A 20,802-nucleotide genomic window follows, 5' to 3' on the forward strand; every position below is an offset into this window, starting at 1 on the left:
ACCTGTAGTGTAGTTTGGTACTACACCCACTGCTTACAAACACCACCTGACGCACTCAGACCACTGGTAAAGCCCTCCTCTTTCTCCCACTGACATCAGCACCGTCTACTCTCTCACTTGAACGCACTCACTAGCCTCTGTCTCAGTTCCACAACCGTCTATCCCACTTGCATAATTCCACCTCCACTGTAATCACCACCTGTACCACTTAGACGACCTTACCCACTGCTGATAAGGCCTAACCCACCCACCCACCCTCCCCCAGTTGCATCACCCTCTAACTCCCCCTGTACAGCCACGATCCATCCCACCTACCCACGTACGACCACCACGCACCCCACCTACCCCTGTACAGCCACGATCCATCCCACCTACCCACGTACGACCACCACGCACCCCACCTACCCCTGTACGACCAGTAGGTATAATCATCAGCTAACAACCCCCACGGGAGGGGGGGGATAATATCCGACCAATCAGCGAGCACAATAAGCCTCTGAGGACCAATCAGCGGAGTGAATGACACCTTCCCCTGACGCTCAGGTTCCACCAGTGTCACGTGACGACCCGACACACCTAGCGAGGTCAGGCAATTAACACCTTACCTGCGGCACACCTGAGCTGCTGTGGCTCCAGTGGGCTTTGCTGCCACCAGCAGAAGCAGGTGGCGCTGACGGCAGCTCCTCCAGCAGGTGGCGCTGACGGCAGCTCCTCCAGCAGGTGGTGTAGGGGGGGGAGGGAGTGAGGCAGCTGGCGTCCCAACACTTAACATCTTCTCCGTAAGTAATCTTTCCTCACATACAGTGACCTGTAAAGTAATATAGTCTTGTAAGTAACGCTCACCTGGGGAGTTAAAAAGTATACTTAAGTGTTAAGTACTGTTTCAAGACACGTTGGAGTATATATACATACATATATACATATATACAGTGACATGCAAGTGTTGATACAATACTTTCATAATACCCTTCCTGTCTAAACGGCTGAAGTAACTTGGGGAGAATGTGAGCTGTGGGGAGAGGGGTGAAGAGGAAGAGGGGAGTTAGTAAAGCCTTTCTTCCCCCTCCTCCCCCCTACACCCCTACACACACACACACACACACACACATACCTGACTCAAACACCCACTACCCCTCCGCTATACAATCCTCTCCCCTCTCCTCTCCCCTCTCTCTCCCCTCTCCCTAGACTACAGTAAGGAGTGGATTATAAGAACGGGAGACCAATATGATAATAACCATTTAACCGGAGCCATAAGATATAGTAATAACAATACTGACCATATAAGCGGAGCCGTTTGGTCCAGTAATAACAATATTGACCACTTAACCGGAACTATATAAAGAGCCACTTAACCGGCCGCCCATGAAGCCGGTACCACCACTTCCCCGGCTGGATACGAACGTGGAGGGAGGAGCAGTGGCCTGGCCTGGTCCACGGACGGTGGCAGCACGGACAGGACGTCCGTAGATCCACGGACGCCCGTTATTCTGACACCGAGGAAGCCACGGTATGCCAAGCCACGGTTGTACGACCAAAACGACGACTCGTTTTGCTCAAATGACCACAACACGACCAGAGACTCGAACCGAGCGTCATCTGAACTCTCGCACGACGTGCCAAGACGACCCTCCTATACGACCAACGACCACGACACGCTACCCTCCAAACAATACCAAAAGACCCAAGCTTTATGGAAGATAAAGAAAAAAAACTTATACCCACATCTGGGACGTGCCTCGGGTCACCTTAAGACCTCGTTTCATTCCTTCATCCACCTGGACGAGCAATTCAATCTTTCCCCCAAACACGAGATACCTTCCTTCCTAATGACCCTGGGACATCTTTACCTCAGAGGGGAAATAGTCCAGAGTAATATTAATGTAGATATGCAAATCGCCTGTGCTGGGCAAATGCTGAGGAGTCCAATAAGCCGGCTGTAACTTGGCTAGTCCTGAACACACTTGGGCCTCATCTCTCTCTCTCTCTCTCTCTCTCTCTCTCTCTCTCTCTCTCTCTCTCTCTCTCTCTCTCTCTCTCTCTCGTTTTGAACTTTATTTTCCAGGTTGTTGAGGGGTTGGGTGGGAGGAAGGTGGAGGGGGGGTGGTGGTTCATAAAGCCTGATATATAGCTCAAGGAAGAAAAGAGAGAGAGAGAGAGAGAGAGAGAGAGAGAGAGAGAGAGAGAGAGAGAGAGAGAGAGAGAGAGAGAATTCTTTTGCGGTGAGCACTACGCGCAAGCCGTGTGCATCATCATTTCACAACTGCCACCATCTTGGTCGTCCAGTGTGGACGGCAAGGATGAAAAACAGGTGTCAGAGCTTATGTTCAGGGGCAGTCCATCCTCTGCATCAATCATAAACAAGTATCTGTTATATTCATCTATCTATCTATCTATCTATCTATCTATCTATCGATCTATCTACCTATCTGGTCTGCTGGTCTCGGGAATAAGGCCAGAACGAGTCGTCCAAAACATGTGTTGACGATACATGTTGATCTTCTCCCAGTACAACGGGCGACGAGTCAACCACACCACGATCATCACCCCCACAGGAGGGAGGAAAACAAACAAACAAACAAATAAAAACCTTTACTGGGACACAGTGAGGTTGGGGGGGGGAGGGGGGAGGTAACCAGTCCTTTGATGCGTGATGCCCCTGCAGGCACGCACGCCAACCATTAGAACACAACACACACACACACACACACACACACACACACACACACACACACACACACACACACACACACACACACACACACACACACACACAGCCCAACACAAGCAACTGCAGTTCGATGGAACAATGAATAATTGTCGTGTGTGATGTGTTGCATAGGATAGAGTGCAACACAACGCAAGATCAACAGTGTGTGGCATGGGGCAACACGTGCAATAACCCTTTGTCAACAACTCCAAATATGTGGGGGTACATCACGTCATTAATGGAAGGGGTACCATCACCCTGGTATGGGGAAGAGAGAGACGGGGGGTACCTCTTGCCTGGTATGGGCACAAAAGAGGACACCACTGGGCTGGTATAGGCACGAGAAAGGGGTTCCACTTACCCTGCTGCAGTCGCAGATAAAGAGGTACCACTTCGACCACTCACACACAACGAGGCCAACCCTCCGTTAACAACACACAAACCTAAGGTCATCACCACTACACAGTATGACGGGTGTATCCCAACCACATAACACTCAACTTCTTACCATAATAAGACAACATCTCTGGTGTATACACATTCACTACTGTATTTCACCAATGCTTTAACTTTCCTATCAAATTTGATAGCTTCTATTTTCCTTTTTGTAAACAGAGGCATAAACAATAGAACAAAGGCCCGGGTGGGAAGCCTTATCTCGGTATGCACAGCCAATAATTCTTGCATATTTTTGTAACAAGTTTATGTATTATGATTCTGGTGTGAGAAGTTGGCAATTTGCACAGAGGCGAGAGCCCAGCCACACATCACCAGAGGGCAAAAGTAATAATAAACTGAGTGCAGTCCTTTGAGCTTAATGTATTATGCTTTCTGGAGGGAATTATACTCGTATTACTGGTTATAAGTTATGCATGATGCTTCCTGAGGGAGGATATAAGACTCGTGTTGATAAGGTTATCAGTCGTATGTAAACATCAAGTTGGATAACAGTGGAAGTTTGTAGATAATGAGTTGACCCCCGGACAACATGACATGTTCCACTGTGAATACACTACATTACCACACTACTGTTATAACACTTTCTTATCATAATTATCATAATTTTTCATTCTTATCATAACTCTTATTATAACAAAGATAAATTGGTTGACATACATAATGGGTTACTTTCATTCTTAATGAAGCTGACAGATATAGAGGAATCTATACTAACTCTTGCTTATCCTGGACTTACACACAACATTTTCTTCATTCCTTGGTATTTACTTCATGAATTCTCTGCTCAAGGCCATCTGTCAGCCCATATCCATATAATAAGTACGACTTACATCAATATATATATATATATATATATATATATATATATATATATGTATATATATATATATATATATATATATATATATATATATATATATATGCGTGTGTGTGTGTGTGTGTGTGTGTGTGTGTGTGTAGACGGTCGGGTTTTCGGGCTAAGGTATTTGGGAAATGTAGATAATATCCACAGATGGCTGAGGAAGGCCTTATTGGCACCATCTGCGATGGGGCAGACACCAGCTGTGCCACAGGAGAGTGTTGAGGGAGAGGGGGTGGGTGGGGGGGTGCTGGGGCTGAGGGGGGACCCCGCTATGTGGGGCGTAGAGTATGACGTTCGCCCCGGCGGGGGCTTGATGCGCGTCGGATCACTTAGATGGAGGCTGCTTCCGGGAGAGAGAGAGAGAGAGAGAGAGAGAGAGAGAGAGAGAGAGAGAGAGAGAGAGAGAGAGAGAGAGAGATGGGGGGCCCCTTTGTTGTACGGAGACGATATCTGACATAGGCTGTGATATTCAGACCCTTGAGCACAACGGTACGATCCTTGAGCACGACGGTACGACCCTTGAGCACGACAGTACGGTGTACTCGCAGCAGTGTTATGAGAAAGACGATATTTGATTTCCTTTACATTCTTGCTTTATATCCGCTATATTCCGCTATATTCCCGCTATATTCCTGCTATATTCCGCTATATTCCTGCTATATTCCCGCTATATTTGAGGAAAGTTAATATGGAACAACCTCTCCAACACAGTGAAAAAACAGTCAAACAGAAACCAAGGACAATATACCCTTTAATTTCCCAAAATGAAAACGTCAAAAACATAATTATTCCCCAAATTACCGTTATCAACAACGAACCAATAAATTAACCAACGTATTACAGAAACTGTCAAGAGGTTAGAGTACTCTATTACTGTAATCATGAAACTTGAATTACCACTCTCGTGTAATTAGTAGAGTGAGTTTTAATGACTCTTGGAAGGTCATTACCGCAAGATGCATGTGCCTCCTTTTCTTCGTAAGAACGCCGATAAATCATTTATCGTCTCAAGATTATTATCATTAATCCTTCTAACTCATTTTTCTTTAATGGCGTTTTATTAGGTTCGTTACTTTTCCTTTGCCTTATTATCAACAGTAAAAACGCCTGGTAGGACAGGGATCCGTCAGGGAGAGAGAGAGAGAGAGAGAGAGAGAGAGAGAGAGAGAGAGAGAGAGAGAGAGAGAGAGAGAGAGATACAGTAATCCACGTTCATTGTTTCACATTACACTTTTCCCCACTAATGAACCAATTTCACTCTGCCTCTGTGGAACTTCAGTCTGATTGTACGAGAGTTCTCGTGGCGACTGGCAGCGACTCCGCCGACGGCCGTACCCCGCTTGTCTGCCGGCCGTATAACCAATAGCAACACTGATTTATATATAATGTAATGATACCATATGGAGAAATAATGTAAAACTAATTTATATGTACTATATATATATATATATATATATATATATATATATATATATATATATATATATATATATATATATGTGTGTGTGTGTGTGTTCTGTTCGGAAACAACCGACAGACCCCGTTGCTCACCATTGTGAGACGAAGGGTATTCGAGTACTTAGTATTTCGAATAGTTGTTTCCTATTATGCAGTCCCTTAGCCCAGCGGTTAACATGCCTGCCTCTTGCACAAGGGGTCCCAGGTTCGATCCTGGCTGTTGGAGCTTTGTATGTTCTATGAAGGTGCGCGTTCATATACACTTTATTCGTATATATATATATATATATATATATATATATATATATATTCCTACGACTAGTTTAGTTACCAGAACCACGCTAGAGTCTGTAACCTCTCGTAATACAGCTACAGCAGTTCAATGTAATCATAAACAGAATGACAACAGAATTTACATCGAGACGTGTCCAGGGATGACAACAGAACCTTACACCAGTACAAGAGGTTCACGGAGAACCTGCCTGAACCTTAGACTCAGACAGAGAACCTCATAACTGTCCACCAACCTAAAGTATATCTACACTACACCCGGAACCTTAGGAAACACGCATGATGCAGCTCCTGCCATCATCCAGCTGTAGCAAGACAGAGAAATGCTAATACAAACAGATCACTATGGTCACGTCCAGGGTTCCTGTGATAACAGAGGAGATTAGAAACATGGGGACGTCTAGAGAAAAAGATAATTGGACAGATAAATAAGAGAACAAATATCTGTGATTTATGAACTACGGGAATGTAAACACATCTCCCGTGGACTTAATAGGAAGTATTTGTAGAGCCTAAATGTATACTGTACGGGGTTGCCTTCAACAACTCTTGTTCATAAAATATTCCATTTACTTTATTCAAGTGGGACGAACTAAATTGAATACTGTTCAAGGTGGGGGACGTCACCAGTGAACTGTAAAGAGTGGGGATTAGTTTCTTAAGAATTAATTCGAATCCCATTCGTCTGAAGTACACAGTTTTTCCTCCTCTCTTTTACAGCTTCAATGCTTACTTGGATTCAGGTCAACAGAGATTACTACCCTCACATCTTAATCTTAATTAACATTCACGGGACAGCTATACGAACGCACCAACATACAGCAATATAATTCACTCAGATACATACACCAGCTAAGTACGGTATAAATATAGTCCAACATACAGCAATATAATTCACTCAGATACATACACCAGCGAAGTACGGTATGACTATAATCCAACCATACATCCCATACAACTATACAGACACACTCAACCTGTTATACACCTATAAAGGAAGCCAAGCCATACAGATCACACAACTGTATCCTAACTTAACAACACAGACATCTTCATCTTATATACGACACAGTTGTAGTATACAAGAGGCGTATGGGTATGTCCTTCTTGAACAGAACTCTCACTCCTCCTTGTGAGAGGCCACACGGATCCCTCTCCCCGGCTCTCACCCTTAGGCTTCACTCTCTACTAGAAACCTTAATATGATTCCTTTTGTGTTTGTGTGTGTGTGTGTGTGTGTGTGTGTGAAGCCAAGCCAGTGCTCTCTGTCCTACCAATGATGTATGGGGGAGGGGGGGGGGTGAGAGACCCCACACGGGGGTAAGCCAGAAACTGAAAAATTTCGATGCAAATCTCTGACGAAGGAGAGGCTGCTGCTGAAGGCAACTCGTGGACGAGCCAGTGGAACATAAGATCTTTCACAATAATGATGTTGATATGATCATGGAAATACAAGGAATATCAATTTACACCATGACATTTACATCAGTTATGGAATTATAGAGATAATCACTCCAATAGGGTGTTCTTTATCATATAAATCATATATATCTCATCAAGGTAAAGGTAACTAGTGTTTTTTCACTATAAACATTGTGAACATCAAGTTACTTTTTTTTTCTTTTTTGGTTGTAAGATTAAATTCCCTTTGTATTTATAAGCGATATTCCATAAGCATTTGCTTGCATGAATATCTGTAATTTATGCATGATGTTATCATCTGTGCATGATAAGCAATCATCTGTGCATGATCAGTTATCATCTGTGCATGATCAGTTATCATCTATGCATGATAAGTTATCATCTGTGCATGATCAGTTATCATCTGTGCATGATCAGTTATCATCTGTGCATGATCAGTTATCATCTATGCATGATAAGTTATCATCGTGCATGATCAGTTATCATCTGTGCATGATCAGTTATCATCTATGCATGATAAGTTATCTTCATCTTGTTAGGTTTCTTAACTACCTTACCCACTACTGCCCCTCCACACCCCCACCCTCATCATCCCTTGAAGGATCTTAACAAACGTCCTTACCAACCATCCCCCCAACCCCACACACGGTGGTAAAGAAGACAGACCCACAACTGGAGGTGGACTGCAGCAATCAACCACTCCCGGTACTTTACACAGTATACTAAACCTTACATATGAATCTCTCCGTCTCCTACAGGAAAGGTACGCCCTCAACTTGCACCCACGAAGCCAAGGAAAACAAGTGAGAGTGTATAAATTACACCGGCTCTCGCTCATGAAAAGCTGCGTAATGAAGATGCATCCAGGGCTAAAACACTTAGGCTTGAATTACTCCTGCAACCATAAAACACTCCTCTGCTCATTTAAGAACCCGCTGGTTAGCTTCAGATTAATGAGAATCTTTGCCTTTCTCTTTTCTTTCTAATCTCTGACCGAGCCTAACCATGCAAAGCTTAATTACCGCCCCTTCAAAGTGGCTTCTGCTCTGTACATATAAATACTTTCCAAAACCCTTACATAAACCCCAACGCCCTTTACCTTTCTATTGTATTTGTTCCATGTGGTTAACGGTATAATCAACAGGCTTTTATGAATGTTATATATAACCTAATACATATATTAATCATGTATACTAGTAAGATTTTCTTATCTATCATATTTTTCGTATACCAGGCTATCAGGCTGTGTGAGAAGAATGAGAGACGGGCATAAAGTATTACAGAGCTCTGGAAAGTTCCTGGCTTTCATTTCTCCTCTTTATTATTTTTCCAGCGAGGATGATTTGTGGACTCCATGTTGGCTCCCATGTCTACCATTCATCGTCAGTTTTGGCTAAACAAAGTTACATTACTGGTCACCAGTGTGAGGTAACTCATGAAGGAGTGTGAGGGGTGCGAACGTAGTATATATGTAGCGTTGTTGCCTCTTACATCCAGATTAATGGCCTCGACTCTTAAATCTCCTTCTTCAAACAATATTTCTTACAGGAAATATTTTTCCTGGAATGTACTTAAATGCACTAGGATTTGCCTGGAACTTCAGTATAAGCTCTGAACTCCAGCTGAAGGCAAAGCCTTAGAGCTTACAGGAAGAGTGCGTTATAGTTCTTTAGATACACCTGGAAAGTGATGTTGTTTAGTGCTGGAAGTTCCTCAGTCTTGAACCGAGAGCTGGACGAGTGTCTTGACCCGGTCTGGATCGCAGGGTGAAATGTGAATCCATCGGGGTTTGATCTCTCCCTGGAAAGTGCTCACTAAATCTGGATCGCCGACGGGGAGAAGGTATTCGTCTGGAGTGGACTGCAGTTTTCAGAAAATGTTATTCTAGCCAGAACTACGAGCTGGAAGATGTTCATCGGGCTTGGAAAGTCAACCAGAAGATGGCCTATGTCTGCTCTAGATCGCCGTCTGGAAGGAATAAGTCGCCAAGCTTTGACAGCCAACTGGAAGAAGGACTTTCGCCTGACCTGGATCACTGACTGGATGGAGGGGTTTGTTTGGGTTTGGTCGGGAACAAGTTCTGTGTTCGCCTAACTTGTGTCTCTAGGCGGAAGGTGAAATTCATGCCTGTCGCTTGACCTGGAAGACGATGCCCAAGCCCCACGAATCGTTAGCTGGCTGGATGTAGTTTCCTTGGCCTAAATCGCGAACTCAAAGAAAGCCTAGAAGACTGGTCAAAGAAGACGTTCGGTGAGTCTTAGACACAACTTGATGGGGATCGTGTGACGTGACTGACCACACGTAGCCACGTCCGGGTGTTGGCCCCTGTAACTCCTTCAGACAGACTCATCATTAACTTCGTCCAAATCCTGTCTGGTCTTAACTTCAACATGTCTTTAAATCAGCTTTGTTTCTGCCCCGGAAGTCTGGGATGAGGAAGATGGAGACGGCGGGGGGAAAAAAAAGATACGACAGAAACCCATTCAGAAGGACCTCGACCATAAAAAGAATATGAAGAGACCTTATCATGAGGACGTCTCTGATATGAGAGATTACAGGGAACTGTAAGATCTGTATCTTACTTCTGGCCTCTCAGAGTCGGATATGACCCCTCACGTTGCTGTACCCTCCACAGCAATGATTAAGACAAGGGCGACGCTCCTGTAAGCAGATAATATGACTCAGACCCTTCTTCCCACTGGAGATAATTAGTTCCACAGACGATATATCAGATGTTTTCAGTGGAGTGAGGGTTCCAGGGATTGATCAAAGAGAAGCCCGAACTGATGATGGGGAAATGATTCAGGGAAAAATAAGAAAGCGAGGGGGACGCAGAAAGGGAGAACGGAAGAAACGAAATAGCACAAAGAGAGAAAGAGAGAGAGAGAGAGAGGCAGACATAAAGGGGGGATAGAAACAAGATTAAGAAAAAACAGGACAAGAAAAACAAGGTGCAAAATATCGAGGGAGGGACAATAACAGAGACACATCCAGCCAGGTTAATCAAGGTTCCAGGTCCGCCTAGACCTCCATTTACCTCACACACCCCCCCCCCTCCTCCCCTCCCCAGCCGTCATGACGCGAGGATGGCACATGATTAAGACAAATGGATGAAGACCAGGGGACCACGTGCTGGAGGGGACCAGGGGACCACGTGCTGGAGGGGACCAGGGGACCACGTTGTGGAGGGGACCAGGGGACCACGTTGTGGAGCGGACCAGGGGACCATGTTGTGGAGGGGACCACGGGACCATGCTTGAAGGGACCAGGGGGCCACGTGGAGGGGACCAGGACAAGACTACACTATAGAGATGATGACAAGGATAAATGACAGTGACGATGATGATGATGATAGTGAGGATAGAGCACCACATTCAACATCCGTCATCATCAGTAAGCCCACACACACACACACACACACACACACACACACACACTCACCTCGCTACACCATCAACGACACCATTCATACCACTGGTAATGAACCTTCTCCTCTCACCTTAATTACTTCTCCAAATTAAAGAACCAGACGTGTTTTCTAGACCCACATCTGGGGGAGGTAGGGAGGGGAGAAAGAGGCGGTCTCTAAGGTCTCGGCTCATCTTGTGTTCGAGTCTTAATTCAACACAAATCATTTCCTCGTTTGTATGAAGGACGAGTGTTGTGTGTGTGTGTGGGGGGGGGGGGGGTGGTAATGGTCTTCCTCTGGGGGCCAGAGGGGATGGTTCATGTTTCATGTTAAAGATCTTGAGTCTATTGTGTTCTTCATGACGCACTGAGGGTCATTCACAGCTTCAGCCTCCTGTGCACGACGCAACGACCCTTGAACAAGACGGGACGACCCTTGAACACGACGCAACGACCCTTGAACAAGACGGGACGACCCTTGAACACGACGCAAAGACCCTTGAACAAGACGGGACGACCCTTGAACACGACGCAAAGACCCTTGAACAAGACGGGACGACCCTTGAACACGACGCAACAACCCTTGAACAAGACGGGACGACCCTTGAACACGACGCAACGACCCTTGAACAAGACGGGACGACCCTTGAACACGACGCAAAGACCCTTGAACAAGACGGGACGACCCTTGAACACGACGGTATGACTCAGGGTATGGCGGTCTGACCTTTGATCTACAGACCAGGTCAATATACACAGTGGTCTTTCCGTCGTGCTTAACAATCGTACCGTCGTGTTCAGGGGGAAATATACCGCACAAATTGCGCTCTGACAAGGTATTTAGTCTCTCATGCGACTGCAAGTTATGTTTCCTAATGAAACAATGTTAACGAGGCAACTACTGGTCTGATACCCAATTCTAGGTCAACAACATGTGTCTCGCCTGGTGAGTGTGACCACAGACCTACATCATCATTTATCCCAATTTTGTAAAGAAAAAAGTCCTGAAAAAATACTCTATTACTTTTTTCAATGAGAAAAAATTTTGCTTTAAAATTTCACTGTAGGTCATATTTTTCATGTTGATTAAGATGCTGGGGTAAAAAAAAAGTTGTTTTAGGATCAATAAGTTTTGAAAGTAAGCATTGAAATAATCATTTCTCTAGTATACATCACAATAATTCACTCCATATTATTTGCAAGTAAAGACGCCTTTCATTATGGCATAATCGAACTAATAAATGTTACTGCTTTTGTTCAGTTTAATTGCAGATCTTTCCCCCCTTAAATCTCTTGGTAACTTTACACGTCATAACCCACCTGGAAAATCCTTGACGCCCTTTAGACACTAGACGCAGGATCACACACAAGTGGTGAATGTGACAGTGTGAGGTGGACTGATTAAAAAGACTGGGTGATGTCCGAGGAAGATAATAAACTTGGGTCATTCTGGTCCGGTTATCTTTCATCTATAGATGCGTCCACTTCAGACAATCTCCGTACGGTTATCTTTTATCTATATGTGCGTCCATTTCAGGCAATCTCTGTATGGTTATCTTTCATCTATAGATGCGTCCATTTCAGGCAATCTCCGTACGGTTATCTTTCATCTATATGTGCGTCCATTTCAGGCAATCTCCACTTACGACCAACTTAGATACGTGTCCATTTGAGGGTGGCGTTCTGTATTGACCCCAAGGGGGGAAAGGGTTGGACGATTCACAAGAGGACATAACAATGGAAATGGCGAGGTTAATGGCGCTAAACGGGGCCATCCATTCACAAGTCCGCCCACCTTCTGAGCACTACACGCGATGAAAAATCTAATTATGTACAATGGATGGAGAGGAATCTTGATCTGGACGAACACTCATTATGCGTCTCATTTGCATGACTTCTCGAGTACCTAATTTCTCTCTCTCTCTCTCTCTCTCTCTCTCTCTCTCTCTCTCTCTCTCTCTCTCTCTCTCTCTCTCTCCCCATCTTCCGTCCTCCCGCAGCCGAAGAAGATGGGAGGAGGTGCGACAAATGGGAGGAGGTTGGCGCTGAAAAAGTTAGACATCAACATTCTTGATCTCGGGAATATTAGGAAAGTTCTGAGGCTCGACTGACGTGGATATACACATCTGGACCCCAGACAACCCTCCCTTCCATCCTGGGGATATATATATATATATATATATATATATATATATATATATATATATATATATATATATATCAACTCGAGAAAGACCCCCCCTCCTATTCTTGGGACATATATACACATCTAAACCCATGACGACCCATACATCATGAGGGTTTATATACATGTGAACCCATGACGACTCATGTTTGATGAGGGGTCTATATACATGTGAACCCATGATGATGTGCCCCATCACTGAGGCGAGCACTGGGCAGTGATGTGGTTGACGTCATCACTGACAGACACTGCTGGTGAGTGAGGACATCACTCATCAGTCTGTCTGTCTGTCTGTCTGTATGTACGTCTGTCTGTACCTCAGGCTGTGTTCGTGTGCTAAGGTGTGTACAGACACGAGTCTGTCTGATCACGGATGGTTTGGGCCCAGCCTAACAACTATGGCGGCTCTTAGGTAGATTGCTGCCAGTCACCATCCATTACCCACGCCAGAGGATGAAACAAAACTTTGAACGCTGTACAGGCCGTCCTCTCTCTCTCTCTCTCTCTCTCTCTCTCTCTCTCTCTCTCTCTCTCTCTCTCTCTCTCTCTCTCTCTCTAAGGCTTACCACCTCCCTCCCCCTCCCCTACCCCCCAGCTTCACTGAACCTCCCGTTCGACCACTACCACCACAAGCCTCCCCTTCACAACCCCGCCACACCGCCATCCCATCCCCACGTTAGCACCACTAAAACACCCACTGAATCTCCCCATTATCCTCTCCCCATAAACCCACCCCCCACTGTATCCATCAACCAACGCCACATGCAACCCTTGCCCCATGTCAATTCCACCATACCCCACGACCAAAGCAACCCACCAATCCAACCTCCAAACCAACCCCGAACCACCTCAAACCAACCAACCCCCCAACTGCAGTTTACCCACTCCCCAGTGTCTCTCTCTCTCTCTCCCTCGCACTGCGGTATGTGTTGCAGAACCCAGCCCTCCCCCCTCCTTCCTTCCCCAACTCCAATCACCATAGTGTACGAGGAGTGACTGGCTGCCATGATGGTACGCCGGACAGCCAATGAAATGACGTATTCAACCTCCTGAATGTGTCAGAGATCAGACGCTACGACGCACTGCTCTCTCTCTCTCTCTCTCTCTCTCTCTCTCTCTCTCTCTCTCTCTCTCTCTCTCTCTCTCTCCTCCCCCCCCCCTCCCCCTCGCCTTTCAAACCTCGACAAAGTATAAAACTTTTCCTTTATTTTCCTCCCAATTCTGCATCCCGATATATCAGATTCGGTTTGGGGGAAAGTTAACTTTTTTTTTTTTTTTGGGTGATGTTAGTAGGTTTTGTCTACCAGCGCTCGCCCTACTGAACACAATCACATCCCAAATGTGTTCGTTCTCAATGAAACATTTATTGCAACCATTACCGGAGTATTTAAACCTTACCTTTGCAAAGACTCGGGTCATTACCATCGACCCAACTACACATTTCAGGGCGACTTTGCTCTCTCTCTCTCTCTCTCTCTCTCTCTCTCTCTCTCTCTCTCTCTCTCTCTCTCTCTCTCTCTCTCTCTCTCTCTCTCCTCCGTTCACTCGAAACAATACACACTCAGTAAAGCGACGGTTTTACCTACAAAATGTGGTCGTGAGGGGACAGAAGAGAAGAGAACTTAAGGACTTCTTAAGTAATTAAGTAATTAAGTTCTCCAACGACCATTTGTGACGTCACTTTTCACAGGGAGAAGGTGTCTGACGTTTTAATGTCGTACTGGAGCCAGTGTCTGCTCAGGGGCGCCCTGCCACAGTGGGCTGCGTAGACCGTCTGCTGCAGTGGGGTGTGGCACCTCCCCTGCCATCGTGGGTTAGGTCACAGGGGGACCATCCAAGCTCCCTCCCCGCTGTTCGCTTTACTAACCCGCCCCTGTAAATAACCCGCTCCTGTAAATAACCCGTCCTTGTAAATAACCCGTCCTTGTAAATAACAATGAGTCAGGATGGAGTAATATTGCACTAGAAAGAAATCTACCCTGCTTCAACAAGCGAAGGAATGATGATGATGATGATAATTTCCCCATGATATAATACCCCATGATAACCTCCCCATGATATCATACCCCATGATAACCTCCCCATGATATCATACCACATGGTGATCTCCCCATGATACCATACTTGACCAGGTCACGTAGCTCATCCTACGAGTACGATACAGGTTTTTATCTCCCTAACTTCATAGTCTAATTATCAAGTTCCAGTTCAGTAATGAGCACAACCAGGCAACCCAATTATCCAACTGAGTCAACAATACAGTTCCATCTAACAACCAAGAATTAATTAATCCCAACAACTGATAGTACAACACCACACACAACCTGTGCAAGACACGTACACTGAGAAATTAACTGTAGAAAATACAGACGGGGCCAAGAAGCAAGTCTACAGACCTTACCTTCTGTAGGATAAACATATACACAACTTTTGTGTACGTTTGTGACATCATGTATGCGTACGGAGGTAGCGCTCTACCCCAGCGGTAGTGTGGGCTGAGTGCCTACGATATTAATTACATCTTTAATTGCGTGTCAACCCAGAAATCCGTCCCAGGAAATAGAGCCATCAATCACCAAAGCCGTTCTGATGTCTAAAGCAATAACAGCTTCGTTGTATTCAAACCTCTGTATCTCTGTAACGAAGCTACTACATCTGTACGTACTCGCGCTTCACATCGCAATTCTACAGTAATATACTGTATTTATCTACCATGTATGGAAACTGGTAAGTCTATCACGGGTTTCCAGATGGAAGGCAACAAAAATATCAACACACGGGGTCGAGGGGCCCCGTTCGGGGCATTTCCTATAAGGTTTCGAGACAAGTGAACCAGAGCCTACCCGACCACACAGAAATCCCATAAAGACTTCGTCAGAATCCCGTGTAAACCAACAGACAAGATATGGACACAAGGTCCACTAATTACCCATAAGTCTACCGGGAATCGATGGAGGATGACTTGAACACGAGGTCTATATTTTCGAAACAGTTTCGTTTCACACTGGCTCATTCATTTCCGATATGAAACCTTGAACCGCGAAATACTTTTAAATGAACTAGGCAAACTTTAAGCTGTAGTGAGACAAATGTCAAATAGAATCAAATCCTGCTAAATGCAAAGCCATGAAGATGAGAAAGGGATTAAACAAAAGACCAGAATTCAGAGCAAAACATCGACGAAAAAGATTGAAAAATCTTGCTGTGGGAAGGACCAAGGAATTGGCTCCAGGCCGACCTTGTCACCATAACATTAGGACAGGAAGATCGTGAGGGACGTAATCTATAGCACCATCAAAGTTGCCTTCCAGTACATAGATTGTGAGATGTTTAGGGATGATATACATGATGTATTTTTGACTCGTAGGCAACTTCCAAGGAAGTTGGGATGATAACATCAACACACAGCACTTCACTGAGGTTACAGGAGAATCCAGAACAAAAGGAGATAATTGGAAAGTATGAAAAGACAAGTGTAGGGAGGAGGAGAGTCTCTGCGATTACCAGGATGATCGTCGTTCAACACTTAAACCCACACTAGAAAGAGAAATCGCAGGTTCGTTCCTATGATCAACAGGACGATCTCAGCTGAACGTCTCAACGCATACTGTGATAAAGAGGTTCGTGTCTCGGGTTGCAGAGCCCCTGTGAGCTGCTTTTAAGGTGTCATCCAGACAGAGTAAGACCTCCAGCTGTGGTAATGTCCTCGTCATCTGCTGAACAGCGGGAGCTTTACTGTCCTTTTTACCCGAGGACGGGGATAATGTAACACCTACTTCCCTCTACTTACTGGCTGATGTGGTAATATATCTGGTGCCAGTGTCCTCATGTATGGAGCTGGACCACCAGGGTTCCATGCATGGGGCTGAGCCACAAGTTCCCCACGCATGGGGCTGGATCACAAGGTCCCCATGCACGAGGCTGAGCCACAAGGTCCCCATGCACGAGGCTGAGCCACAAGGTCCCCCTCCATACATGAGGTTTTAACAACACGGGGTTGAGTTACAAAGTACCTTCTTTTTTTTTCGTCACACTTCTGACCTCATAATGTCAGACATCATCCACACAAGGACTCCAGTTTCCTCTCAGTCATTTAGAAAACATCTACGACGACAAATGATCTGTGATAAATGCTTTTGTGTTCTCTGACCCGTCCTTTACTGCAGTACAGTCAAGGGTCAGTACAGTCAAGGGTCGTATGGCTGTTCCTAATGGGTCGTAACGTTGTGTTCAAGGGTCGCATATCCGTGATTAATGGTCGTATAGCGTGTTCATAGGTCGCACAGACGTGTTCAAGGTTCGTATAGCCGCGCGTAAGGGTCGTATAGCTGTTCTTAAAGGTCGTATAGCAGTACTCAAGGGTCGTACCGTCGTACTCAAGGGTCGTATCGTCGTGCTCAAGGGTCGTACCGTCGTACTCAAGGGTCGTACCGTCGTGATCAAGGGTCGTACCGTCGTACTCAAGGGTCGTATCGTCGTACTCAAGGGTCGTACCGTCGTACTCAAGGGTCGTACCGTCGTGATCAAGGGTCGTGCCGTCGTACTCAAGGGTCGTACCGTCGTGCTCAAGGGTCGTACCGTCGTGATCAAGGGTCGTGCCGTCGTACTCAAGGGTCGTACTGTCGTGCTCAAGGGTCGTACCGTCGTGCTCAAGGGTCGTACCGTCGTGCTCAAGGGTCGTGCCGTCGTACTCAAGGGTCGTACCGTCGTGCTCAAGGGTCGTACCGTCGTGCTCAATGGTCGTACCGTCGTGATCAAGGGTCGTGCCGTCGTGCTCAAGGGTCGTACCGTCGTGCTCAAGGGTCGTGCCGTCGTGCTCAAGGGTCGTACCGTCGTGATCAAGGGTCGTACCGTCGTACTCAAGGGTCGTACCGTCGTGCTCAAGGGTCGTGTCGTCGTACTCAAGGGTCGTACCGTCGTGCTCAAGGGTCGTGCCGTCGTGCTCAAGGGTCGTGCCGTCGTGCTCAAAGGTCGTACCGTCGTGCTCAAGGGTCGTACCGTCGTGCTCAAGGGTCGTGCCGTCGTACTCAAGGGTCGTGCCGTCGTGCTCAAGGGTCGTGCCGTCGTGCTCAAGGGTCGTACCGTCGTGCTCAAGGGTCGTACCGTCGTGCTGAAGGGTTGTACCGTCGTGCTCAAGGGTCGTACCGTCGTACTCAAGGGTCGTACCGTCGTGCTCAAGGGTCGTACCGTCGTGCTCAAGGGTCGTACCGTCGTGCTCAAGAACTTAAAATGCTCACGGTAACACCACTTTCCACCACTAACCTTCCACGTTTTTCTGCCGTATGAATCAAGCCAATATTGACATCCATGACGTGTGGGCTACAGACTCACACCCTCTGCTGCTGGAGGCAACACTGGGTTCGAGCCCCCGTCCACTAGCAGCAACACAACTCACAACTCGCAGCGAAGCAGTAACCATTTACCGGATAGTAACAGTTAAATACATCATTTTGGTCCATTGCCGCTGTCCATTACCCTGATGACAATTGTCATTAGTATGATTGCCTTTTCACAGGGCCAATTTCACGACTCACGTCAGGAAAATTACATATAAAAGACAAGATTCTCCACGTACAAACCATTTCCTTATATACTTATAATGTACAACAGTGGGACAAGGATGGCGCTCACTAAACCTGTATTAGCTGTACAAAGCTCAATATTTTCCGAAGTTGAATCTTTTACTTCCAGATGAAATGGTTTTAATCTCAGGTCACTCGTTCATTACCTGGATATTACCAGTTATTTTCTCTTGAAGTTCTTTTCATTTTGTTATCTAATTAGATCTTCCAACGGAACGGTATTTTACGTGCTGGATCCGGCCTATTGACCACACTCGATTATTCGACATTTTCCACACACACACACACACACACACACACACACGAGAGTGGATTTGGCAATTTACATACTAAATCGACAATGGTGTTCACAGGAAAGTTATCTTCCTCCTTAAACCTTCAGTTCAGACCTACACACCCAAGGTCCCACTCACCTCGAGGAGGACCTACACACCCAAGGTCCCACTCACCTCGAGGAGGACCTACGAGCTATCAGTAATTTCTATGGAAATGAAAAGACTTTTTTTTCCACTGCTGAATAAGCAGAATTAAGATGGTGGACCTTCCCACTGTTGCCTAAGTGGCTATGGTGGTATGAACATCTGTATTTACGACGAGTATAAATCATCTTTCAGGTGTTAGGGTCAAGCGAGATGTGTGGCGGGTCGATATATAAACTGAAGACGACTGAAACGCCATCCAGGTAGTTAATGAACTACATCAACTCCCATACAACAGACCTAACTACGACACACAACACGTAGCAACACTCAGAACACACGCAAACAACACAGCTAACCAGTGGGTTCAAACCAGGTATAAAATAGATAAATGACAACCATAACTTGTATAGACGCGCTAACCAACCTATCTATAAACTCTAGTATGATCTATTAATCATGCCGGACATACTGGGATTAAACTCCACTTCCATTTACTCGAGCGGATCAGTTGGTGTAATCGTATTAACGAGGTTTTGCAGGGCAGTCACAGATGACAGTTTCACAATCTCATATTCGTCTGCTATTGTGAGCTTATCCTGCCAGTACCTGGTGATGCTGTGTGTTGCTGGTGATGCTGTGTGTTGCTGGTGATGCTGTGTGTTGCTGGTGATGCTGTGTGTTCCTGGTGATGCTGTGTGTTGCTGGTGATGCTGTGTGTTGCTGGTGATACTGTGTGTTCCTGGTGATGCTGTGTGTTCCTGGTGATGCTGTGTGTTCCTGGTGATGCTGTGTGTTGCTGGTGATGCTGTGTGTTGCTGGTGATGCTGTGTGTTGCTGGTGATGCTGTGTGTTCCTGGTGATGCTGTGTGTTGCTGGTGATGCTGTGTGTTGCTGGTGATGCTGTGTGTTGCTGGTGATACTGTGTGTTGCTGGTGATGCTGTGTGTTGCTGGTGATGCTGTGTGTTGCTGGTGATGCTGTGTGTTGCTGGTGATGCTGTGTGTTGCTGGTGATGCTGTGTGTTGCTGGTGATACTGTGTGTTGCTGGTGATGCTGTGTGTTGCTGGTGATGCTGTGTGTTGCTGGTGATGCTGTGTGTTGCTGGTGATACTGTGTGTTGCTGGTGAGGCTGTGTGTATGTACTTATGTATATAGCTACTATAGTTCGTGAGTAAGTATATATGTACCATGGGTCTATATAATTCAGTACTATTGGTCTTACGTAAATATATACGTACCATGAGACGCATATAAGTATGTAAGTACTGTAAGTCGTACGTAAGTATATAAGTACCATGGGTCGTTCGTACGGAAGTACTCCGTTGGTGATATTAGTATGAAAGTACATGTACGTCCACCTGTACACTTTACCATGTACGTCTGTGGTATAACCTCCCTATTAGAATAATGAGTCGTCGGGTGTGTGACGATGCCAAATGTGCCACGCTCAGCGGCTGGCGGGAGGGACGGGCCAGGCCAGGCACTCATGTAATTCACCACAAGTTGTGGCACTGAGGAAGGGGCAGGGGGGGCGGCGAGGGGGGGGGGTTGAGGGGGGGTGCCAAAGCTGTCGCCTGGTGACTCCGTAATTCATCACACGATTTACGACGAGCAATTCAGGATACAAATCTTCCCCGTGTTATTTAAGCTGTCAGGATATTTCATTTGTAAAATAATGGGAGGCGCCTGCAGGAAATAATGGTGCTCCCACAACATGCCGTCACACCACAAGTTTACATTTAAACTGTTGAAGGAAACATCTTCATCCCTCACGAGAAAAAAAAATGTTTTCTTGTGTATTTCCGATGGCACCCATTTCTGTTCAAGGTGTTGTGTGATCAAGTGACGTGTGTTGGTTTAAAACTGACGTTCACGTGGTATTATATTCTTACATTACATGAGTCAGATCTTTTGAGCCAGTTTGTATCATTTATATGAAATCAAAGTTTTCTACAGTGTTCCCACAGTGGCTAACCTAGCTCCAGCCTCGCCCTTGCAGGGTAT

At 45.9% G+C, this 20,802-nt stretch overlaps 1 long non-coding RNA gene across 1 annotated transcript in view; it reads right to left on the reverse strand.

Moving 5' to 3' along the window:
* Nucleotides 1-611: 611 nt before the first annotated feature.
* LOC139763351 (uncharacterized) overlaps nucleotides 612-20,802 on the reverse strand; it is a 39,493-nt gene continuing 19,302 nt past the window's right edge. The window contains exon 4 of the long non-coding RNA XR_011716098.1: nucleotides 612-808. This is a non-coding gene — a long non-coding RNA (uncharacterized lncRNA). The remainder of the gene's footprint in view (nucleotides 809-20,802) is intronic.

This window comes from Panulirus ornatus, chromosome 46, assembly GCF_036320965.1.
Source record: "Panulirus ornatus isolate Po-2019 chromosome 46, ASM3632096v1, whole genome shotgun sequence".
NCBI lineage: Eukaryota > Metazoa > Arthropoda > Malacostraca > Decapoda > Palinuridae > Panulirus > Panulirus ornatus.